This window comes from Schistocerca americana, chromosome 3 (genome assembly GCF_021461395.2).
Source record: "Schistocerca americana isolate TAMUIC-IGC-003095 chromosome 3, iqSchAmer2.1, whole genome shotgun sequence".
Taxonomy (NCBI): Eukaryota; Metazoa; Arthropoda; class Insecta; order Orthoptera; family Acrididae; genus Schistocerca; species Schistocerca americana.
Genome location: NC_060121.1, coordinates 409,219,180 through 409,246,281, shown reverse-complemented (window position 1 = coordinate 409,246,281; position 27,102 = coordinate 409,219,180). Strand labels below are relative to the sequence as shown.

Sequence of the window (27,102 nt, the reverse complement as noted above, 5' to 3'; positions counted from 1 at the left end):
TACACTTAAGACTAATTCACTTCATACGGTGAGAGGAATTCTTGTAATCACAGGAACGGAGTCAAAAGTGATAACAGTCAATTAATCTTGCAAGACCCACTACAGTTTTGGACAAACTTAATATGGCTTAAATTTGAAATTAATGGCTATGCAAGGGAGATATGTGGACTAGATGTGGAAATTTTTGTGCTCAACATAATGTTAAATTTCCAAGACTATCCTTCACCATTTTTATCCTATCCAAGTTAGGGAAAAATCAACTGCGACTACTTTTCAATCATTTTTGTGACTGCAGTGATTTTTAACAAAGTATATTGAGTGCCCTTTACTAGAGAAGTTACTTATCATGTGTACCAAACTGCAGTAGCTATTTGTAAGTATTATAGAAGTTATTAATATGTAGAAGCCCCAAATTAGTGCACACTTCCACATACTGTTAAATATGAACACAACCAATTTTTAAAATTTTTTTCACAAAAACGTTTTTATTTGTTCTGGAGAACCTTGGGATAAAAACAGCTTGGAATTCCTTGTGTCAAATTAGTACATTTTGTTAAAGGAAACTAAAAATATTTTTATCAATGTTCTGTTCATGGAGCTAACTATCAAGCACAACTTTTGCTAGAAGATTGCTTTGTGATCTTTGAATTATTTGAGGAAACTTAATTAGAATCGGATGAATAACTGTGAAAGGTACATCAGAGCCTCATCTGTATTCAAGTATCCACCGTTTTAAAGTTGTCTAAAAAAACTAAACAACACCTGGTCTGCAAATTGGCATCCATGTGCCTGGACATAAAGTAATTAATTTCTCAGGTATAATTGCAAACGAAGAAAAGCATAGTACACTTGATCGTTGGATATGCAGGGATACATGATAGCTCTTATCAATGTTCTACTTCAACAATTTGGGACAATAACACATCCTTCTTTCCCGACATCCATTGACCAATGTGGGCTGCCGTAATGATTAGGTTGCAACAAAGATCCAAGAGCAGGATGTTCCAGTCAGAATGCTCACCCACTGGTGCCGGGGCTATCTGGGAGAGTCACCGTTAGTGTACGGCCAAGTGGCCGCATGCTAAACAATTGCTTCGTGGGTAACCTACATTAATTGCACCTGCCCGCAAGCAAGTTCATGGGTAATCAGTTGCCATAGGCCCATGAAGCAGCAATGGTACAGCCTGATTAAAAAAGCAGTTACGTGAAATTCCTGATTAATTCAGTCAATGTGATGTTTATTCAATGTCCTTTTTCCTCACATAAACAATGTTGACATGCTGTGTGACAGCTGGCATTGTCAAGGTGAAGAATGATGTGACATTACCAGTTTTTTTATGATTTGATCGATGACTGTCGGGAAACAAATCCTCTGAAGCAACAGCCTCAACATGTCCAGTGTAACTAAAGAAACAAGCTAACATCTTTTGAATTTTGGGCTCCATAAGGTTCCCTTTCTGTGCAGCGACCATGGAATATAAAATTACAAAGAATAATTATGATAGAATCTGCCAAGGACAGTACTTCTACTTATGGCATGTATCGGTTAGAAGAATGCACCGATGATGACTGATACCAGTCGAAATCGATTTGCAACAAGATAAATAAATTATGTTGCTACATTCTTTACAATTTTAAGCTATCATCTTCCTGGAAGGATATCGTCAACGCAGCACTTCTCAGTTTTGGTCCTTCTTGGCTTGCATCAATATATCCAAGTTCCATCACCTGTTGTATTTCCTTGGTAGAATATTTTGGGCATTTCACTCCACCAACTGATTCATAAAACTGAGTCTGAGCTTTGATAAAATTGTTGGAATGCAACTTCCTCATTGCTTAATCTTCTCGCAAAATTAAATGTACACATATTCAACTACAGTTTGATCTCAACTCCCTGAAAGAATTCTCGGAGAGGTAGTGGTGCTGGAGGTGGTACGCGGGGGAGGGGGCGGATGTAGAGAGCAGTGAAAGTAAGCTCTGCCCAGCACTTGGGCGCTGTGGATGGAGTGGTGGACGATAATGGTCGACCTCTTAGAGCACGGGTGGTTGATGTTTTATTGGAAACGGAAGATACTGCACCCATGGCGTGACCTGCTCGATCTCTCAATTTGAATCCCATAGAGCAAGTCTGGGAAGCACATGGAGACGAGGTGCACCACGTCAGCTTCCACCAACCACTCTCCAAGACTTGTGAGCAGCTCTGCTGGAGGAACGGGCGTTACTGCCTCAACATGAAAATGATGACATCATTCACAGCATACCTAGTCGATGTCATGCCTGTATTGCCGCAAGAGGTGGTCACATCCGATACTGAGCACATTAATCAGTTGTCAGAATGTGTGTGCAAATCCGTTAAGTTGGAAAAAAGGAATAATATTTTTGTCTATTGTTACGCATGTTGCAGTTGTTTACATTCTGTATTTTTTGCATTGTTTCTACTTTACTATCACCCGTATATACTGTTTTGTGGCAAAATAAACGCAACTTTGCAAAATTTCCGTTTGTTGCTTTAATTTTGGACACCGGTGTAGCTTACTTTGGTTTAGTCCACCTAAAACAAATTGTCATGGATTTAACTTAAAAAAATGCTTTCAGAATGTAATAATCTCATAAAATCTTTCATTCCCTATTTCACCCAGGGTGGAATTTCGAAAAATCCTTTTTACATGACGTCTTCAATATAAGACTAACACCCTCTCCAAATTTCAAGTTTGTAAGCTTAGCGGTTTGGGCTGGGCGTGGTGAGTCAGTCAAGGCATTTTCTTTTACAAATAGAGATTACAGCATCTAAAAATAACTGAAACCCTTCAGTTGTTGATTAACAATAATCAGTGAAGTTCTGGCAGTAATATGTTCAGGGTCGTTGTTTTTCAATCTTACCTCTCCTAGTACAAGAAAACCTGGTCTTTCTAATTAACCAAAAATAAAACTGGAGGTGATAATACCTAGCATTGTGAATTCAAAGCACACACAAAGTTGTGTGTTTACACATTAATAATTTCAAGAATAAAAATGGTTCAAATGGCTCTGAGTACTATGGGAGCTAACTTCTAAGGTCATCAGTCCCCTAGAACTTACAACTACTTAAACCTAACCAACCTAAGGACATCACACACATCCATGCCCGAGGCAGGATTCGAACCTGCAACCGTGGCGGTCGCGCGGTTCCAGACTGTAGCGCCTAGAACTGCTCGGCCAAGATCTCTTCAATTTGGCCAAAATTGTCATAGAGCTCACATTACATTTTGCAGTCCCGCCAGTGAAAGGCTCCTAGAACCTCGACCCTTTTTATCCTGAATTAAAATTTTGCACAGCTTAGTTTGAAACTATAGGGAACACCTGTGGGAAGTTCATTCAAATTGGAGATGGTCTAGAGATTCCATTTAACACAGAACGATCCACAAGTAAGAGTAACTAGCCAGGGCTAGTACACACAGAACAAAATGCTAAAAATGGTATTTGACGATGGAGCAATAGGATGAAGTTCTGCAATAAATGCGAAAAGAAACAAATTCTGCAATCAGAATACGGTCACTGATGGCAGTATGTATTATCGAGTAGTGCGACTTCTTTTTTATGTTATATGAAACAAAAATAATGATGGCACTGTTGCAAATTGTTAATCATTTTAAGTAAAAGTTTTAGAAGCAACATTCTAGCAGATTTGTGGACATCACAACCTGCACTATTTTATGCAACAGAAGAAAAATATACAGCAAAAACATGATAGCTTGTAACATGACATCCCTCGAGGCTATTTGCATGAAAGCAGGTGCAAGTGCGACCACAGAATCGAGAGAGGCACGACAGTACTATTGACAGTGAGCACACACAACAGAAGTGAGGTGGTTACCGAAACAAGAGATTGCAGACGACAGGGGCCATTCAGGTCTACTGTTGGGGACCAGAGTAGCCGGTCCAGGTACAGAAAGTGGTCAACAGCAAGCAGAAATGGGCAGCGCAGCCATCGTCTGCACGCCTAACATGTACCCAGGCGTAGCGAGCAACCGCGAAAGTGGAAAATCATCATTCACACAGCGATCATGTATTGACCTAAGGAGTACAGAGTAGCGCGATATTTCAATGAAATGGTCTCGAAGATGCAAAGACATCACACTGATACACTGCACAGCCAAAGAAACCAATACACCTGCCTAATACCGTGTAGGGCCCTCGTAAGCACGCAGAAGTGCCGCAACACGAAGTGGCATGGACTCGAAAAATGTCTGAAGTAGTGCTGGAGAGAACTGACACCATGAATCCTGCAGGACTGTCCATAAATCTGTAAGAATACGAGGGGGTGGAAACCTCTTCTTGAACAGCTCGTTGCAAGGCACCCAGATATGCTCAATAATGTTCATGCCTGGGGAATTTGGTGGCCAGCGGAAATATTTAAACTCAGAAGAGTGTTCCTGGAGCCATTCTGTAGCAATTCTGGACCTGTTGGGTGTCATATTGTCCTGCTGGAATTGCCCAAGTCTGTCAGAATGCACAATGGACATGAATTGATGCAGGTGATCAGACAAGATGCTTTCATACGTGTCGCCTGTCACAGTCGTATCTAGACATATCAGGGGTCCCATATCACTCCAACAGCCCCACACCATTACAGAGCCTCCACCAGCTTGAACAGTCCCCTGCTGATAAGCAGGGTCCATGGGTTCATGAGGTTGTCTCCATACCCATTCACGTCCATCCGCTCGATACAATTTGAAACGGGACTCGTCCAACCAGACAACTTGTTTCCCAGTCATCAACAGTCCAATGTTGGTGTTGACAGGCCCAGGCGAGGCATAAAGCTTTGTGTCGTGCAGTCATTAAGGGTACACGAGTGTGTCTTTGGCTCCGAAAGCCTATATCGATTATGTTTTGTTGAATGGTTCGCACCCTGACACTTGTTGATGGCCCAGCACTGAAATCTGCAGCAATCTGCAGAAGGGTCGCACTTCCGTCACGCTGAACGATTCTCTTCAGTTGTCGTTGGTCCCGTTCTTGCAGGATCTTTTTCCGGCCGCAGCGATGCCGGAGATTTGATGTTTTACCGGATACCTGATATTCACGGTACACTCGTGAAATGGTCGTACGGGAACATCCCGACTTCAGCGCTATCTCAGAGACGTTGTGTCCCATTGTTCGTCGACTATAACACCACGTTCAACCACACTTAAATCTTGATAACCTGCCACTGCAGCAGAAGTAACTGATCTAACAACTGCGCCAGACACATGTTTTATATAGGCGTTGCCAACCGCAGCGCCGTATTCTGCCTGCTTACATATCCCTGTATTTGAATGGTTCAAATTGTTCAAATGGCTCTGAGCATTACGGGACTTAACTTCTGAGGTCATCAGTCCCCTAGAACTTAGAACTACTTAAACCTAACGACATCACACACATCCATGCCCGAGGCAGGATTCGAACCTGCGACGGTAGCGGTCGCGCGGTTCCAGACTGTAGCGCCTAGAACCGCTCGGCCACCTAGGCCGGCCTGTATTTGAATACACATGCCAGTACCAGTTTCTTTGGCGCTTCAGTGTAATAGCTTTATTTGTTCAAGAGTCATATATCAATGAAAACAAACAATCGCAAAAATTTAAAAAGCCATAATTTCTCTAACACGTGCAGTAGGGACATGAACAATAGGTTAAATTTAATGTAATGTAGAATAAGAATCTAGTTGCATAATTGCCTATTATTCACTGTATCTAAGCAAAAATAATGAATTTGTATATTGTATACTATTTGTTTATAAAAAGAAAGTGTACGTAAAATTAGCACAGACATTCCTTAAAGCAGCACATGAAGGTACCGTAAGGGACGAAGTGATTGATGTGCCACAACACAGTGCATTTCAATCATACTCTACAAACAGGATTTTGCTGTGAAGAAAAAGAGCAATCTTATTACTTTAATACTAATAACAATACAGGGTTATCCGTAAGTACATCTGTGGTTTCTGAAGACAACCATGCGGAAACTAAAGACACACAGAGAAATGACACAAATCAGTGATCAGAGTATTTCTGCATATTTCAATTTGTAAAATGCTGCGTGGTGTAGTTGCAGGGCGCACTGCAAGCAAACAGGCGCGTCAGTAGAATGGGTTATTGGAGCGATGCCGTGCGTTTTGTTTTCCTTAATTTGACAAATTTGAGTCAATTGTGACGGCTCAGTGACGACAAATATGACGTAAAATCTTCAACAGAAAAAACAATCTATGGGCGGTAGACTATATTCCGTGAGACTGGCTACTTCTGTTTTTCAAAGAGGACAGGCGGGCCGGGATCACCGGCAGGGAAGGTGGTCTTTATGCAGGAATCATTTCTCAGGAGCCCAAAGAAACTGACGATCCGTGCAAGCAGAGAATTGCAGCTACCGCAGTCAACTGTCTGGGTCATTCTTCGCATATGTCTGCCTGTAAAACCATACCGGCTGCGGTTACTACATATGCTGACTGCTCGGGGCAATGAGCTCCATTCTGACTTCAGAAATAATTTGCAGCAGCTATTACAGAAGAGGGGTTTTCACACAAAAAACTTTCTGGGGACGGCAGCTGCAGCTCAGAGACCTTATGAATAACAATAGCAACACTCAGTAATCATTTGAATCATCAAAAAAAATTACAACTATTAGAAGCTACGAATTGTGAGGTGTTTCCCATTACCCATTACCCGAATGACGAACTGCTTCAGCGATGGATTGGACGTACCCTCATGACTCTCTGGTTCTTCACTGGCCGCTCACGGTCGCTTGTCTGAACTGCATGCGATTTCTTCTTGTGGAGTTTTATCTGCTGCCATGTCTAAATCTCTAAGCGGAACAAAGGCTTTTATCCAGTCACTCGCTGACCAATCTTATGTGGCAAGAGGAGACAGTAAAAGGTAAGGTGAAGTTTTAAATTTCGCATTTAAGGTATGATTCACGCGGGAGGATTTTACAAACAAACCATCGTCTGACCCGTGGAACAGACTCCCACATGGATGATATAGTAATAGGCACCCCTGGCGTAGCGGAGCAACTGAAAGAGTTGAAAACAAAGACAACAGAGCCGGATGGAATGCCCGTTCGGTTTTACAAAGAATATCCTACGGCTTCGTTGCCTTACTTAGCTTGCATTTATTGAGAACCTCTCGCCCAGCTCAGTCCTACGCCATTCGAAAAAAGAGCAGAAGACATCTGTGTATAAGAAGCATAAAAGAATCGACCTGCTAAAGCACAGACCAATAATGTTAACATCAGTTTGCTATAGGCTTCTTGATTATATACTCTCTCTGAATGTAATAAAGTTCCTTGAGACGGAAAAGGTCCTGCCCACAAACCAGCACGGCTTTACAAAGCATCGCTCGTGTGTAACTCAGTTCGCCCTTTTTTTACATGATATTCTTCCAACTATGGACGAAGGGCAACAGACTGATACCATATTGCTTATTTCCGGAAAATGTTCGACACAATGTCCCAGTGCAGACTGTTACCTAAGGTGCAAGCATACGGGGTAGGTTCCCCCATAGGTTAGTGGATCCGTTTAGTTGTCCTCGAAGGCGTGTGTTCATAAGAGACAAGGATATCGTCGTGAGAGTCCCACGTAAGTATGAGAGGGACGCTGTTACTTTCTATATACATAAATGACCTCACAGACAGAGAGAGTAGAAATCTGCGACTGTTTCCTGATGATGCTGTGGTGTGCGGGAAGGTGTAGTCATTAAGAGACTATAGGAGGTTACAAGGCAAACTGGACAAAATTTCTAGATGGTGTGATAAGTGGGACCCAGCCCTAAATGTATAAAAATGCAAGTTAATGCAGATGTTTAGGAAAAACAATCCTGTGACGTTCGAATACGGCATTAGTAGCGTGCTACATGACACAGTCAGGTCGATTAAATATCTACGCGTAATGTTGGTTGCAAAGCGATATGAAATGGAACGAGCATGTAAGGATTGTAGTGGGGAAGCCGAATGGTTGACTTCGGTTAATTGGGAAAGTTTCATAAAAGTTTGGTTCATCTGTTAAGTAAACTGCATACAGAACAGCAGAATGACCAATTGTTGAGTATGCTTGAGTATTGGAATGCCCACCAGGTCAGATTAACGGAAGACATCGAAGCAATTCAGAAACGGGCCATTAGATTCGTTACCGGAAGGTTCGATCAACAAACAAGTGTTATGGAGAACTGGCATTTAAAGCTGACTACAGAGCGATCCTACTGCCGCCAACGTGTATTTCTCGTAAGTACTATGAACATAAAAGAAATTAGGGTTTTTACAGAGATATATAGACAGTCGTTTCTGCCTCGCTCTATTTGCGAGTGGGAAAGGAAGGGAGACGAGTGGTACAATGTACCGTTGGCCATGCACCTACGGTGGCTTGCGGGTGTGTATGTAGATGCCTCCACTGGTACTTAATCTGTAAGAATTGCAAGGAAGGATAATTACTGTTGTAACTGACATCGACCCTGAGGGGTCGGTACGTGTACGGCAAGCTGCGACGTCATCGGTCCCTTGTGCCCAGTAGAACAATTACCCTAGGGAAAGAAGAAAATAAAGACGACATTCGACACAATAACAGGAGAAAGGAAGAACCAGAAGAATGACAGAAGAACAACAAACACTACAATGGACAAAACACGACAATAAAACCACAGAGAGACGCAAGGAACAGGGAGAGGTGCTTAAAAAGCTTAAAAACAAGAAAGATTACCATGGCTGCCTGCCGAAAGGAAAAGCCAGCCACTCTGAAACACATTAAAACCTCCACCCTAAAAGATCTATGGAGGACACAGAGGGACAAAAGACATGCACTAAAACTCAGATCAAATGATAAATCCCACCTTCATGAATAAAACGTAAAACTGAAGATGTTGTTGGGGCATTGTTGCCCAACACCCAAGATATGTTTCTGGGAAAGTTAAAAGTCCGCCGCAGAGTGGCTAAAAGTGGGCAGTCCAGCAAGAGGTGGACGACTGTCATTTGCGAGCCACAGTGACACTGAGATGGGTCCTCGCGACGGAGGAGGTAATCATGTGTGAGCCACGTGTGGCCAATGCGGAGTCGACGAAGGACAACTGATTCCCTGTGAAAAGCCCGCAGGGAAGACTTCCACACATTCACAGTCTCCTTAATGGCACGCAGTTTGTTGTGTGTACTGTTATGCCACCCCGCCTCCCAAAGCCGAAAAACCTTGCGGCGTAAGACAGTACGCAGGTCAGTTTCAGAGATGCCCATCTCCAGGAGCGATTTTCGCGTAGCCTCTTTGGTCAGCCTGTCAGTAAGTTCATTGCCTGGGATTCCTAACGTGTCGTGGGGTCCACACGAACACCACTGAACGACTGGACCATTCCACGGCAGAGATCAACTCCTGGGTGTTTGCTACCAAAAGATGGCGAGGGTATCACTGGTCGATAGCTTGTAAGCTGCTCAAGGAGTCAGGACAGAGAAGAAGCGACTCACCAAAACAGGAACGGATGTACTGAAGTGCACCAGATATGGCCACAAGCTCTGCAGAGAATACATTGCAGCCAGCGGGCAAGGAATGCTGTTCAATATGGCCTCTGTGGACATAGGCGAAGCCAACATTACCATCAGCCATCGAGCCGTCGGTTTAAACAACTTCAGAGCCACGGAACAAGTCAAGAATCGAGAGGAAGTGACAGCAGAGAGCGGCGGGGTTAACGGAGTCCTTAGGGCCATGCAAAAGGTCCAGACGAAGCATCGGCCGAAATGTACGTGAATGGACCTCAAGTAGAGGTGGTGAAGGGAATGACTTCAGTTCGGAGAGAAGGACTGACCTGAGCCGCTGACGCGGGAGATGAACTGCGCGGGTGGAAAAAGACACGGTTATTCGGATGCTCAGGAGAACTACGAATGTATGCAACATAACTGGCGAGCAGTTGTGCACGTCGGATCCGCAATGGAGGGACTCTGGTCTCCACCAGGGTACCGGTCACGGGACTCATTCTAAAAGCTCCCGTCGATAGGTGAACGCCAGTGATGCACAGGAAACGCAACGCTAACGGTGCCGCCGAACCGTAAACCAGACTCCCATAGTCAAGGCGGGATTGAACACGGGCTCCATAGAGCTGCAGCAGCGTAGAGCGATCTGCACTCTAGTTGGTGTTGCTCAGGCACCGGAGAGTATTGAGGTGCAATCGGGCATCGATAACCATTCATAAGAATTGATGCATCTTCAATACAGTGAGTGGATCGCCATTAAGATAAAATTGAGGTTCCGGATGAACGGTACGATGCCGACAGAAGTGCACGACACATGACTTAGCAGCTGAAAACTGGAAGCCGTGGTCTACAGCCCATGACTGCGCGTTGTGAATGGCTCCCCATAGGCGCCACGCTCTGCACCACCAGTACTGGTGGAGCAATGCGAACTGCGGAAGCCATCTGTATACAGTTAAGCGGAGACCAACGGTCATACAGCTGCTGCTAGGCCGTTGATGTTGTTGTTGTTGTGGTCTGCAGTCCTGAGACTGGTTTGAGGCAGCTCTCCATGCTACCCTATCCTGCGCAAGTTTCTTCATCTCCCAGTACCTACTGCAACCTACATCCTTCTGAATCTGCTTAGTGTATTCATCTCTTGGTCTCCCTCTACGACTTTTACCCTCCACACTGCCCTCCAATACTAAATTGATGATTCCTTGATGCCTCAGAACATGACCTACCAACCGATCCCTTCTTCTAGTCAAGTTGTGCCACAAGCTCCTCTTCACCCCAATTTTATTCAATACCTCCTCATTAGTTATGTGATCTACCCATCTAATCTTCAGCATTCTTCTGTAGCACCACATTTTGAAAGCTTCTATTCTCTTCCTGTCCAAACTATTTATCATCCATGTTTCACTTCCATACATGGCTACACTCCATACGAATACTTTCAGAAACGACTTCCTGACACTTAAATCTATACTCAATGTTAACAAATATCTCTTCTTCAGAAACGCTTTCCTTGCCATTGCGAGTCTACATTTTACATCTTCTCTACTTCGACCATCATCAGTTATTTTGCTCCCCAAATAGCAAAACTCCTTTACTACTTTAAGTGTCTCATTTCCTAATCTAATTCCCTCAGCATCACCCGTCTTAATTCGACTACATTCCATTATCCTTGTTTTGCTTTTGTTGATATTCATCTTATATCATCCTTTCAAGACAATGCCCATTCTGTTCAATTGCTCTTCCAAGTCCTTTGCTGTCTCTGACAGAATTACAATGTCATCGGCGAACCTCGAGTTTTTATTTCTTCTCCATGGATTTTAATACCTACTCCAAATTTTTCTTTTGTTTCCTTTACTGCTTGCTCAATATACAGATTGAATAACATTGGGGAGAGGCTACAACCCTGTCTCACTTCCTTCCCAACCACTGCTTGCCTTTGATGTCCCTTGACTCTTATAACTGCCATCTGGTTTCTGTACAAATTGTAAACAGCCTTTCGCTCCCTGTATTTTACCCCTGCCACCTTCAGAATTTGAAAGAGAGCATTTCAGTCAACATTGTCAAATGCTTTCTCTAAGTCCACAAATGCTAGAAACGTAGGTTTGCCTTTCCTTAATCTTTCTTCTAAGATAAGCCGTAAGGTCAGTATTGCCTCACGTGTTCCAATATTTCTACGGAATCCAAACTTATCTTCCCCAATGTCGGCTTCTACCAGTTTTTCCATTCGTCTGTAAAGAATTCGTGTTAGTATTTTGCAGCTGTGACGTATTAAACTGATAGTTCGGTAATTTTCACATCTGTCAACACCTGCTTTTTTAGGATTGGGATTATTATATTCTTCTTGAAGTCTGAGGGTACTTCGCCTGTCTCATACATCTTCCTCACCAGATGGTAGAGTTTTGTCAGGACTGCCTCTCCCAAGGCCGTCAGTAGTTCTAATGGAATGTTGTCTACTCCCGGGGCCTTGTTTCGGCTCAGGTCTTTCAGTGCTCTGTCAAACTCTTCATGCAGTATCTCCCATTTCATCTTCATCTACATTCTCTTCCATTTCTATAATATTGTCCTCAAGTCCAATGCCCTTGTATAGACCCACTATATACTCCTTCCATCTTTCTGCTTTCCCTTCTTTGGTTAGAACTGGGTTTCCATCTGAGCTCTTGATATTCATACAAGTGGCTCTCTTTTCTCCAAAGGTCTCTTTAATTTTCCTGTAGGCAGTATCTATCTTACTCCTAGTGAGATAAGCCTCTACATCCTTACATTTGTCCTCTAGCCATCCCTGCTTAGCCGTTTTGTAATTCCTGTCAATCCCATTTTTGAGACGTTTGTATTCCTTTTTACCTGCTTCATTTAGTGCATTTTTATATTTTCTCCTTTGATCAATTAAATTCAATATTTCTTCTGTTACCCAAGGATTTCTACTAGCCCTCGTCTTTTTACCTACTTGATCCTCTGCTGCCTTCACTACTTCATCCCTCAGAGCTACCCATTCTTCTTCTACTGTACTTCTTTCCCCCACTGCTGTCAATTGTTCCCTTATGCTCTCCCTGAAACACTGTACAACCTCTGGTTTAGTCAGTTTATCCTGGTCCCATCTCCTTAAATTCCCACCTTTTTGCAGTTTCTTCAATTTTAATCTGCAGTTCATAACCAATAGGGTCCACATCTGCCCCTGGAAATGTCTTACAATTTAAAATCTGTTTCTAAAATCTCTGTCTTACCATTATGTAATCTATCTGAAACCTGTCAGTGTCTCCAGGCTTCTTCCATGTATACAACCTTCTTTCATGATTCTTGAACCAAGTGTTAGCTATGATTAAGTTATGCTCTGTGCAAAATTCTACCAGGCGGCTTCCTCTTTCATCTCTTACCCCCGATCCATAGTCACCTACTACGTTTCCTTCTCTCCCTTTTCCTACTCTCTAATTCCAGTCACCCATGACTATTAAATTTTCGTCTCCCTTCACTATCTGAATAATTTCTTTTATCTCATCATACATTTCTTCAATTTCTTCGTCATCTGCAGAGCAAGTTGGCATATAAACTTGTACTATTGTAGTAGGCGTGGGCTTCGTGTCTATCTTGGCCACAATAATGCGTTCACTATGCTGTTTGTAGTAGCTTAACTGCACGCCTATTTTTTTATTCATTATTAAACCTACTCCTGCATTACCCCTATTAGATTTTGTATTTATAACCCTGTATTCGCCTGACCAAAAGTCTTGTTCCTCCTGCCACTGAACTTCACTAATTCCCACTATATCTAACTTCAACCTATCCATTTCCCTTTTTAAATTTTCTAACCTACCTGCTCGATTAAGCGATCTGACATTCCACGATCCGATCCGTAGAACGCCGGTTTTCTCTCTCCTGATAACAACGTCCTCTTGAGTAGTCCCCGCCTGGAGATCCGAATGGACGACTATTTTACCTCCGGAATATTTTACCCAAGAGGACGCCATCATCATTTAACCACACAGTAAAGCTCCATGCCCTCGGGAAAAATTACGGCTGTAGTTTCCCCTTGCTTTCAGCCGTTCGCAGTTCCAGCACAGCAAGGCTGTTTTGGTTACTGTTACAAGGCCAGATCAGTCAATCATCCAGACTGTTGCCCCTGCAACTACTGAAAAGGCTGCTGCCCCTCTTCAGGAACCACACATTTGTCTGGCCTCTCAACAGATACCCCTCCGTTGTGGTTGCACCTACGGTACGGCCATCTGTATCGCTGAGGCACGCAAGCCTCCCCACAAACGGCAAGGTCCATGGTTCATGGGGGGGCCACTAAAAATAGAAATACACTCAATATGGAACCCTGTGGAACGCCATCCTCCTGAATATAGAGGTAACTATGGGAGGCACTAACTTGGACACGGAAAGTACGAAGCGACAGGAAGTTTTGGATAAAAATAGGGAGTGGGCCCCTGAGACCCCACTCATACAAAATGGCAAGGATATGATTTCGCCAGGTTGTGTCATATGCTTTACGTAAGTCAAAAAAGATGGCAAACAGGTGTTGGCATCTGGAAAAGGCTGTTCGGATGGCAGACTCCAGGGACACAAGATTATCAGTGGTAGAGCGACCCTGGCGGAAGCCTCCCTGACATGGAGCCTGTAGGCTACATGACTCCAGGACCCAACCCAACCACCGACACACCATACGTTCCAGCAGCTTACAGAGAACGTTGTTCAGGCTGATGGGCCGACAGCTATCCACATCAAGCGGATTTTTACCGGGTTTTAGTATCGAAATGATGGTGCTCTCCCGCCATTGCGATGGAAAGACACCATCACACCAGATCCCATTGAAGATGACGAGGAGATATCGCTTGTAGTCAGATGAGAGATGTTTAATCATCTGACTGTGGATCAAATCCGACCCAGTTGCTGTGTCGGGGCAATGTGCAAGGGCACTGAAGAGCTCCCACTCTTTAAATGGGGCGTTATAGGGTTCACTGTGGCGTGTAGTGAACGAGAGGACTTTCCTTTCCATATGCCGTTTGTGGGTGCGAAAGGCTGGGGGCTAGTTCTTCGGCACAGAGGCTTGAGCATAGTGCTCAGAAAAGTGTTCAGCAATCGGGTTTGCGTCGGTAGAGAGCACACCATTGATGTTAACGCCAGGGACACCTGTTGGGGTCAGGTACCCAAAAATATGTCTCATCTTCGTCTAGACTTGGGAAGGTGACGTATGGCACCCAATGGTCGACACGTACCTCTCCCAACACTCCTGTTTCCGTCGTTTTATAAGATGGCGAACGCGGGCACGGAGCCGCTTAAAGGGTATTAGGTGCTCTAGAGAAGGGTGCCGCTTATGCCGCTGTAGAGCTCGCTGACGCTCTTTAACTGCCCCAGCCACTTCCGGCGACCACCAAGGGACTGTCTTTCGCCGGGGGCACCCTAGAGAACGACAGATCGCGTTTTCTGCCGCAGAAATTATCGTTGTAGTGACCTGCTCAATCATATCATCGATGTTAATGTGGGGGAGATCTAACAGTGACAGCAGAGGTGAAAGTTTCCCAGTCCGCCTTCTTTAAAGCCCATCCGGGCAGGAATTCGTGGGCCTGATGCCAGGGCAGTGACAGGGAGATGGGGACGTGGTCACTACCACACAGGTCGTCACGTGCTCTCCACTGGATGGATGGGGGAAGGCCGGGACTGCAAACCGAGAGCTCAATGGCCGAATATGTGTCATGAGCCACACTGAAATGTGTGGCCGCCCCAGTAAATTTTCGGTATATCTGCCACGGCCAGTAACCATGGTGCTACTCCACAAGGGGTTATGGGCGTTAAAATCTCCCAAAAGCAGGAAAGGTTCAGGGAGTTGATCAATCAGTGTAGCCAATACGTTCAGGGGTACCGCACCATCTGGAGGGAGATGTATATTGCCGAACTTTCCTGCATTGTCCGTATCCTGACAGCCACAGCTTCAAAGAGGAGTTTGAAGGGGCACAGGTTCACTACATACCGAGTTCAGGAAGTAAATGCAAACTCTACCTGACATTATATTATGTTCGCTACAGTTCTTGTAATATCCCCTGTAGCCGCGAAGGGCAGGGGTCTGCATTGCTGGGAACCAGGTTTCCTGGAGGGCAATGCAGACAGCAGGTGTAAAGCTTAACAGTTGCTGTAGCACAGCCAGGTGGTGGAAAAAACCGACGCAATTCTACTGGAGGATGACGTGATCGTGAGACTGGGAAGGCATGAAACACTCAATGAGGAAGTCTACCAGCTGCCACCGACTTATTTCCTGAACAACCTATAGCCACTGTGTCTGAGAGTTTGGCAAGATCTAGGTCCTCAGCAGACGCCAAAATCTTCACCTTATCCTCAGACGCAGAGCTTGTAGGCAGCGGTGGTGTGGGTGACACCGCAATTCCCTTGGTCTTTGGGATGGTCTTTCTGGATTTCTCTCGGTGATCCCTGGGTTTCTCTGACAGAGGGCTTCACTGAAGCAGACTCCGGGACTGAGGATGATTGTGAAGCCCTAGGACCAGCTGCTTTTGGGCACTTCAGCCGCTGGTGGGTGTCATCTTCCCCACTAGCAGAAACCTGCGAAGGGAATGACCCAAAGGATCCCTTCCTAGCGAGAGCAGCCGAAGAAGACTTACACTTCTCTGGCTGAGAAGTGGGGAATGATGTCCCCGATGGTTCTCATAGCGGTGTCATAAGCGGTGGTCATAACCACAGGATGTAAGCGCTCAAATTTCCTCTTGGCCTCATTGTAGGTCTGTCAGTATAGGGTCTTATATACCATGATTTTCCTTTCTGGCTGTAATATCCTGCAGTCTGGTGAGGAAGGGGAATGATGCTCTCCGCAGTTGACACAGATGAAGATGGGGCACATGAAGTATTGGGATAGGATGGACGTCTACAATCTCGACATGTGATGCTGGAAGTACAGTGAGAAGACATATGGCCGAACTTCCAGCACTTAAAGCACCGCATTGGGGGGGACGATATATGGCTTGACATCACAGCAGTAGACCATCACCTTGACCTCCTCGCGTAATGTGTCACCCTCGAAGGCTAAGATGAAGGCACCAGTGGCAACATGGTTATCCCTCAGACCCTAATGGACGCGCCGGACGAAATGAACTCCTTGTCGCTCTATGTTGGCGTGCAGCTCGTCGTCAGGACTGCAAAACAAGGTCCTAGAGGGATATAATACCGTGGACCATATGTAAGCTCTTATGAGGCGTGATGGTAACGGAAACATCCCCCAGCTAGACAAGCGAGTAATGCCGGTGACTGGGCAGAGGTTGCCGTTTTCATCAAGACTAACACTGACTGCATTTTGGACAAACCCTCCACTTCATTTTGGACAAGCCCTCCACTTCCCCAAACTTATTCTCTAAACACTCTGCAAAAAACTGAGGCTTCATCGAAACAAAGGATTCCCCATCAGCTCTCGTACATATGAGGTACTGGGACAAATAAGGTTCGCTGCCATCCTTGGACTGAAGTTCCTCCCATGGAGTGGTCAGGACGGGAACGATTTAGGATCATACTTCCTTGCATTATAATGAGACTTGGAACGCTTAGAGACTGCTGGTGTTTTATCACCAGCAAGTGATGACGTGGTACGCTTCATCGCGCGTCATCTGCCCTGATGCCACCCGCTCCGACCAGGGGCCCTCCCCACGGGTGCCACCCAGCCGCAGCAAAGGCCACCTGGCAGTATGGCCATTGCCGGGAGCCCTGATGCCCCAGGGTGATGGACATACTCTTTGGCATACGAGGGGCGGTAACAGCGCAGGCATCAGCAAGCGATCCCTGTGTAGTCAGGAGGCTACAACCAACAGGGTACATGGCAACCCCACCACAATGGACTGGCTACCATGCTGGATATGAGGTGCAAAGAATTCCATGGTCCTTGTCGGCGCAGAAAACGACACTGCGTAGTGGGTGGAGGAAAACGCAGCCAGGAAGGTGTCCTCACTCAAGAGATGGAGGATGAGCGGAACTGCAATGCCACGACGAGAAAGTGGGCTAACGATCTGAATGCACGTTGGACACGATGCCCCATGTGAGGCGTCCTTCCCCAACTGGCTCGCTCTTTGGAAGAATTTTGAAAAATGGGGGTCAAACCCTACAGGGGACCGTCACATAAAGCCTGAAAGGTGTGAGACTCCTTTTAGCCACCTCTTTACGACAGGCAGGAATACCTCGGGCCTATTCTAAGCCCTGGGCCCGCAGGTGGACACGACGTGATGTATCATTGTTTTTGGTGAAACGGGAAAAGCAGTTCTTGCACGACGGCGACGATTTACGTGAAATTTTAAAGGCAGTTGCTTCGCGACAAGGCCGACTAAACAATCCTGCTGTATATAAGAAGAAATTGACATTCATTTTTCATTAAGAAAAACACTGAGGTAACAGTCAAATATGCACAATACAAATGCAGTAGTATCGCGTACACAAAGTATAAGAGGGCAGTGCGTTGGCAGAGTTGTCATTTGTACTGGCTCTAAGCACTATGGGACTTAACATATTATGAGGTCATCAGTCCCCTAGACTTGGAACTACTTAAACCTAACAAACAGAGAGACAAGATACACGTCCATGCCCGTGGCAGGATTCGAACCTGCGACCACAGCAGCAGCGCGATTCTGGACTGAAGGGCCTAGAACCGCTCGGCCACAGCGGCCGACTGTCATTTGTACTCTGGTGATTGATGTGAAAAGGCTTCCGACATGATTATGGCCGCACTACGGGAATCAGCCGAATTTGAACGCGGAATGGTAGTTTGAGCTAGAAGGATGGGACATTCCATTTCGGAAATCGTTAGGGAATTAAATATTCCGAGATCCACAGTGTCAAAAGTGGGCCTAGAATATCAAATTTCAGGCATTACCTCTCACCATGGACAACGAAGTGGCCGACGACCTTCACCTCTCACCACAGACAATGCAGCGGACGACGAACTTCACGTAAAGACCGAGAGCAGCGACGTTTGCGTAGTTGTCAGTACTAACAGACAAGCAACACTGCATGAAATAACCACACCTATCAATTTGGGACGTACGACGAACGTATCTGTTGGGACACTGTGCCGAAATTTGGCGTTCATGGGCTATGGCAGCAAATAAACACGCGAGTGCCTTTGTAAACAGCACGACATTGCTTGCAGCGCCTTTCCTGGGCTCGTGACCATATTGTTTGGACCCTAGGAGCCTGGAAAACCACGACCTTGTCAGATGAGTCCGATTTGAGTCGGTAAGTGTTGATGGTACGGTTCAGGTGCGGAGCAGACCCTACGAAACCATGGACCCAACTCGTCAGCAAACCACTGTTCAATCTGGTGGTGGCTCCATAATGGGGTGAGCAGTGTTTACATGGAATGCATTGGGTCGTCTGGTCGAACTGAACCTATCAGTGACTGGAAAAGATAATGTCTGCGTATTTGGAGACTATTTGCAGCCATTCATGAACTTCATCTATCCAAGAAACGATGGAATTTTTATCCATGACGAAGCGTCATGTCACCGGGTCACAATTGCTCGCAACTGGTTTGAAGAACATTCTGGACAAATCGAGCGAATGATTTGGCCATCCAGATCGCACGACATGAATCCCATTGGCATTTGTGAGACACAATCGAGAGTTAAGTTCATGCAGAAAATCATGTGTGGGCAACACTTTCACTGTTATGGACGGCTACAGAGGCAGCATAGCTCAGTCTTTCAGCAGGAGACTTCCAACGACTTGTTGAGTCCATGCCACCTCGAGTTGCTGCACTAAGCCGGGCAAAAAGGAGGCACGGCACCGTATTAGGTGTCCCATGACTTCTGTCACCTCAGTGCATTTGAGTTTTTGTGTTGTGAACAGTTTATTTAATAACTTGAATGACTTTTAAACATCTCTGGTCTTACCAGTCATGGTTTCAAGCTCTTTGTCACAATAGAAGAAGTTTAGTGTCGTTAAACGTTAATGCGCAGGTGTTTAATAAACCAATGTTTTTGAACGATGAAGCACTTGCGTCTAATCAAACAGGCTATGGGTCCAGGTGTGCTACTGCTTAATTTTATGTGAATTGGAGAAACGCAAATGATTAGTTACATATATAAATCAAGTGTTAATTATGAAATTAGTGTACATATATCGGAGTAACTTTTGGAGTCAGTTTGCGAATTTCGACTATGGTTTCGACAAAAGTGGTAAGCATTAGTTTACTGGAAGGACATTTAAACTGGAATACATGGAAATACAAACAAAGTGTCTTCTACGTGGTATCCCTGCAGCGCTCGACTTTACTGAAGGTAGGTTAGTCAAACCTGTAGAACAAGCAAGATGCTACATCTCAATAAAGGGAGAGACTTATAAGAACGCATTAAATAATTATCTTTCGACTGACAGCAATGGTTTAACTACACTGACAATGAATATGACAAGAGGAAAAATGCAGAAAATAACGTGTCTGAATACATTTCGGGAAGTAAGGGCACAATTGCATAAATTATTTGACAGTGTTCCTGATGCTATTTTTTTTTATCTTTACTACTTTTTGGATTTGTAAAACTTTGTATTGATGATGTAGTAACTCAAAAGTTTAGGCACACTACCAAATGTATATTTTTTCATTCAAATCAAGTTTGATGCTAATGTCAAAACGTGATAGGACTGCTGATAACTTGAAACTCAACTTTTAGAAAATGAGAAAGCTTTGTCGCGTAAAGGAGGAGATTCTGAATCTCAAATGGCACATTTAAGTAACTCACTGAAAAAGCCTCAACCACAGTGAAAAAAGAAAACTGTGTCATTATTGTAAGGCGCCGAATCATATGATGAAGAAATACCGAAAGTGTATTGTGGATGATCGACCACAAAAGCCTCAGAAAAGTGATGTGCCTGAAGCTTCTGAAACTCCAAATACAAACACTGTTCTCTTCGCTGAAATGTCTGTTCTTATGTTATCTGAGTGTTATACTGATAGTTGATTTGTAGATAATGGTGCAACATGTATCACAAATACTGACAATTTCTTCAAGATATCTGAACCATTTTCTACAACACACACGTTTACATCAGCAGACAGTGGCACTGTTGAAGCTGTTGGCAAGGACGCTCCAGAAAGAGGAGCAGCAGTAGATGAAAGTGGCACAAAATCACTTTTAGGTCTGTTTGGTATGTACCAAAAATTAAAAAGAATCTCTTTTCTGTCTTACCGACATAGTTTGCAATTGAGATTGTTATGGAGGACTATTTAAATTAAGGATGAGAGGCGTTTAACCACCAATTCCTGCTGAAGTAAATGAAATCAGTCGAGAAAACTTACTATATTTGTAACACGAAAGATCTGGACATCAAAATAAGCGATATTTCAAGACGTTAATCTCCAAGATCCGATGCATAAACTTGGGATCGCACATTGAGCTCTGTGAAGGCAGTATATCTGGTGAAGTACATTGACTTCCATTTGGCATTCCGAAGAGAGCTTCTGAACCGGGAGAACTGATTCATACGGATGTCTGCGGGCCTTTTCAAAAATCCAAGTCTCGATGTTTACTTAGTCAGGGAAAAATCAGAAGTCCCTAATAAACCAAGGCAATTTATCACCGAAACAAAGACTGCTGGAAATACAACTAAAAACCAGATACGCGATAATGCAGGAGAGTTCAACAATAAACAGACAAGGGAGATGGTACAGAAAAAAGGCATAGTCCAACGTTCCACTAATCCGCAAACTCCGCAGCAAAACGGATGCAGTGAAGGAGAAAATCATATTCTTGTTGAACAGCCAGGGCTCACGGAAAACATGACTTTGTCGTTTTGGGCTGAAACGGTAAATTCTGCAGCATCCATCCTAAATCGAACGGGACCTTACAGTATTCTAGTAACGTCTCCAAATGAAATATGGCATCGAAAGAAGACTGGCGTGAAGTACCTACATATAAAGAGTCCAAATACGATGTTTACATTCCAAAAAAATTAAGAATGAATATGGATCGAAAAGCAGTAAAAGAGATTCTGATTGGTTATGACCATGATGATCGTTGTCACATCTTGTGTGAAGAAAATCGTCAGCTAATGAAATTACTGGATCTTACTTTTGAAGACAAAAATTATGCAAAAGGAAAGTTCTGTAGTTTCTGACGATATTTATCTCCTTCATTGGAAGCCTCAAAAGTCAAGAGTAAAGTGAAATTTAGTTTTTCAAGTGAATATTAGCTCTACAGTTACCGTATAGTGATTCACAGGATGGAACTGGAGAGAAAGAGAACAGTCTGACGATAAAAGGATTAGTCCACAACTGCATAAAAGTTTTAACGCTAAAACGTCCAAAAAGATTTCAAGACTTCCTAATGCAATTAATGACCTCTGAGGAATCAGAATCTTATTGAGACGCAATGAAATAGAGTCAACGACACGACTGCAAAGCAGAAATGGATGAAGAAATGACGGCATATCAAAAAAATTGAATTTGGACTTTGGAAGATTTACTTTCTGGAAAAAGGTCAATTTCATTTAAGTGGGTCTGCAAACTTAAGACAAATGCTGATGGCTCGGTTAACAGATTCACAGCAAAGACTGGTTATCGAAAGATTTTTTTCAAAAGGAATGGGTATGTCATGAACGAACTTTCAGCCTCGCGGCAAAGATGTACTATTCGAACATTATTCAGCGCTGCAGTCAAGGAGAAGACGAACGTTGCACAAATAGAAGTGATTACTGCTTTTAATTACGGTAACTTGAAAGTTATAATGATGATTCTAGGAAAGTTTATCCATTAATAAAAAGCTTATACGGCATGAAACAGGTACCCCGTTGCTGGAATGGGAGATTGACTACTAACTTCATGGAATCAGGATTTAAGAGAACGAAGCCTCTTTATGAGACAAAGATTCTTACAAGATACGTTGATGACGGATTGATTGAGGCAAACAATGATAGTGAAATTGAAGAATTTATTGAAGATCTTGAAAGAGAATTCAAAATAAAATCAAACCCGGCATCATGTTCCTCAGGATTGGAAAGTGTTAAAAAAGAAGATGGGTCCACTAAAGTCAGACTCACTACACCAAGAAGGTTTTGGTGCACTTCGGCTTGAGTGATTGTAGAGCTGTTATAGCTCCAATTGCAAGCGACGACAGCATGGAAGAGAACCCTACCAACACCGAATATCCCTATAGGCAAGCAGTTGGATACTCGATGTACCTGAAATGTGGGGCATGACTAGACGTAACATATGCTGTGAAGTTTTATCTAGAAGTCTTGAAAATCGGACAAAGCGTGACGTAATAAGGGTGAAAGAATCTTTCGCTATCTGAGAGGCAAATATGACTATGGCCTTATTTACAAAAGCGGTGAAAGCAAAGGCCTTCTTGAGCGTTATAGTGATACCGATCGTGGAGGTGACCTGGCCGATCTGCCCCAGGTGTTCTTTGCCCGTACTTCGGTGCATCTGCCACTTGGATAATCAGCGATAACCTTCAGCTGCAATCTTTACTACAGAGGCTGTAGCGGCTAGTAAAGCACCATGAGAAATTGTTTGGCTCAAGAGACTTTTAACTAAACTTTGCCAGCTAAAGGATTCGAAACCCTGCGTATGAATGGACAATGAAGCTGCCCTTCGACTCCCGCAAAATCCTGAATGTCATTGAGTAAAAAAACGTATTGGTCCCTGACACTTCTTTGCTCGATAGTCAGTTATTGCCGATGAAATTAATATTCCAAGAGTAAACACAGAAAAATCAGCTTACGGACTTACAAACAAAACAATTAGTTGCTGTCCGGCTAAGACAGTTGTGCTATAATATGATAAGAGTGTAAGTTACTAAATAAGGGAGAGTATAAAGATTTTGTACTGGGAGTAGTTTTACTAAATAACTTGACAGACTTTTAAATATTTCTGTGTTACCAGGTAGATGAAAAGGCTCTTGCCGCAATGTAACACGTTTATTATCGTTGTTAAGCGTTGATGTGTGTCAATGTTTTTGAACGAAGAAAAACTTGCGTTCTTTATAAATAAAGAAACAGCAAAAGAAACAATTCTTGCACGACGGCTACGATTTATATGAAATTTTGAAGGCAGTTCTTCTCGACTAGATAAACTAAACGATCCTTCTGTATATAAAAAGAAATTGGAATACAATTTACATTAAGAAAGATATGAACTAATTACGAAGAAATTTTCGTATGAGGTGCAGTCCCACCGATTAACATGGTCATTTGCACTGAGGTGAAAAAAGGCATGGGATACCTCCCAATGTCATGTCGTGTCGTACCTCCTTTTGTTGGGCCTAGTACAGCAACTCGACGTGGCATGAACTCATCAAGACGCTGGAAGTCTCCTGCAGAGATATTGAGTCATGCTGCCTCTACAGCTGTCCATATGTGCCAATGTGTGGCCGGTGAATGATTTTCTGCACGAACTGGCCACTCGATTATGTCCCATAAATATTCGATGGGATTTATGGCGGGCGATCTGTGTGGTCGAATCATTGTCTCTAATTGTCAAGAATGCTCACCAAACCGATCTGAACAACCACGGCCCGGTGATTTGGCGCACTGTCATCCATAAAAGTTGCATCCTTATATGGGAAGATGAAGTCCACGAATGGCTGTAATAGTCTGCACGTAGCCAAACATAACATTTCCAGTCAATGATCGGTTAAGTTGGACCAGTGGACCCTGTTTATTCATGATAACACAGCCCACACCATTATGGAGCTACCAGATGCTTGCACATTAGAGATGGGCAAAGTCGTTCATCATTGGGTACTAGTTCACTGGTGATAGCTTTTTTTTTTTACTCGTTTACCGTTCACTGTGCTTGGTATAAGGTTCTTATGAAAAACTGAAAATTAGTAGCATAGGTGACTGAAGATGGAAGGCGCCAAGAGGGGCACTTGCCTCCCCCCTAGAGAACAGAGGTTTTGTTCATAACAGAATTCTCACACACTTGTGATTTTCGTGATTCTGCATAACATCTCGTTTAGACTACTTTAGCGTTGTGTGGCTGATCGCAATGAAATAATATAAGGTGGTGCACGAAAAACCAGCCCCGAGTACAGACTGCTCGCCAATTACGCACAATTTGTTGACCGCTACGAGCAGAATAGATAAACATGTAATAATTAGGCAGAGAAGAAATAACAAATAAGCTAATGAAAACAACTTCGAAACAACAGACGATGATTGGTTAGCGACAATGAGCAGTCTTAGTACTCGGAGCCGATTTTTCGTGTGCCACCCAGTACCACTGAAATAATATTGTAGGAGTTATCAAAATGCGGTACCATACAATCGATTACGAAGCGCGGGCTTCATTCTGTTGTAAGTCGGTCTGGCTTCCATAAGAATGAACATGCTCTTTTACCTTGAATCAAAAAAAGAAGGAAAATGGCCACTGGTGTGTGCCGTGCTGACGTCCTTTGCATGTGTAATAACAAAAAATCTTGCCTTTTTACAAGTATTACTTCTGCTGTTTATCGAAATAGTGAAGTAAGCTGATACGCCGTTTTGTTACCTGAAAAGATGTATGTATTACATACCACGTAATTTTTATGTAGTTTCCGTAATTACACTCCTGGAAATTGAAATAAGAACACCGTGAATTCATTGTCCCAGGAAGGGGAAACTTTATTGACACATTCCTGGGGTCAGATACATCACATGATCACACTGACAGAACCACAGGCACATAGACACAGGCAACAGAGCATGCACAATGTCGGCACTAGTACAGTGTATATCCACCTTTCGCAGCAATGCAGGCTGCTATTCTCCCATGGAGACGATCGTAGAGATGCTGGATGTAGTCCTGTGGAACGGCTTGCCATGCCATTTCCACCTGGCGCCTCAGTTGGACCAGCGTTCGTGCTGGACGTGCAGACCGCGTGAGACGACGCTTCATCCAGTCCCAAACATGCTCAATGGGGGACAGATCCGGAGATCTTGCTGGCCAGGGTAGTTGACTTACACCTTCTAGAGCACGTTGGGTGGCACGGGATACATGCGGATGTGCATTGTCCTGTTGGAACAGCAAGTTCCCTTGCCGGTCTAGGAATGGTAGAACGATGGGTTCGATGACGGTTTGGATGTACCGTGCACTATTCAGCGTCCCCTCGACGATCACCAGTGGTGTACAGCCAGTGTAGGAGATCGCTCCCCACACCATGATGCCGGGTGTTGGCCCTGTGTGCCTCGGTCGTATGCAGTCCTGATTGTGGCGCTCACCTGCACGGCGCCAAACACGCATACGACCATCATTGGCACCAAGGCAGAAGCGACTCTCATCGCTGAAGACGACACGTCTCCATTCGTCCCTCCATTCACGCCTGTCGCGACACCACTGGAGGCGGGCTGCACGATGTTGGGGCGTGAGCGGAAGACGGCCTAACGGTGTGCGGGACCGTAGCCCAGCTTCATGGAGCCGGTTGCGAATGGTCCTCGCCGATACCCCAGGAGCAACAGTGTCCCTAATTTGCTGGGAAGTGGCGGTGCGGTCCCCTACGGCACTGCGTAGGATCCTACGGTCTTGGAGTGCATCCGTGCGTCGCTGCGGTCCGGTCCCAGGTCGACGGGCACGTGCACCTTCCGCCGACCACTGGCGACAACATCGATGTACTGTGGAGACCTCACGCCCCACGTGTTGAGCAATTCGGCGGTACGTCCACCCGGCCTCCCGCATGCCCACTATACGCCCTCGCTCAAAGTCCGTCAACTGCACATACGGTTCACGTCCACGCTGTCGCGGCATGCTACCAGTGTTAAAGACTGCGATGGAGCTCCGTATGCCACGGCAAACTGGCTGACACTGACGGCGGCGGTGCACAAATGCTGCGCAGCTAGCGCCATTCGACGGCCAACACCGCGGTTCCTGGTGTGTCCGCTGTGCCGTGCGTGTGATCATTGCTTGTACAGCCCTCTCGCAGTGTCCGGAGCAAGTATGGTGGGTCTGACACACCGGTGTCAATGTGTTCTTTTTTCTATTTCCAGGAGTGTATAAAATACATTTTAATTACCAGTCGTGATCGCTGAATAGAACACGAAAAGAACCAGAAGTTCAGAGTTCAAAAAAAAGGTTTGAAACAGATCTAGAATGGGCGTGCTAAGCGAAGCCCCGTTGCGGGAACGAGACCGACCGTTTCCCGTTCCAGGGAACTATAAGTAGAAAGCCGCTCCCGAAGTGAACTATGAAAGACCGTTCCTTAGAATTCGTTCCTCGCTCGTTCCGTTCATCTTTTGTGAACCGTTCCTTTGGACCCGTTAGTTCGCGAACGACCCACTCTATTGCACACTGCATCGTTGACAACCCGGATCCATGGCTTCGTTGCGCCTCCGCCATACGCGAACTGTAACATCAGCTCTTACCAATTGAAATCGGGACTGCTCTGATAAAGTCATGGTCTTCCAGTCGTCTATGGTCCAACCGATATGGTCACGAGCCCAGCAGAGGCGTTGCAGGCGATGACGTGCTATTACCAAAGGCACTTGCGTCGGTCATCTGCTGCCATAGCCCATTAACGCCAAATTTCGCCGCACAGTCGTAACCGATAAGTTCGTCGTACGTCCCACATTGATCTCTGCCGTTATTTCACGCAATGTTGCTTGTCTGTTAGCAATGACAACACTACGTAAAAGCTGCTGCTCTCGGTCGTTACGTGAAGGCCGTCGGCTACATGTTGTCCGTGGTGAGAGGTAATGCCTGAAATTTGGTAT

At 44.6% G+C, this 27,102-nt stretch overlaps 1 protein-coding gene across 3 annotated transcripts in view; it reads right to left on the bottom strand.

Moving 5' to 3' along the window:
* Positions 1-27,102, bottom strand: part of LOC124607335 (cAMP-dependent protein kinase type I regulatory subunit) — a 271,618-nt gene that overhangs the window by 21,163 nt on the left and 223,353 nt on the right. The gene's annotated exons all lie outside the window — the stretch shown is intronic.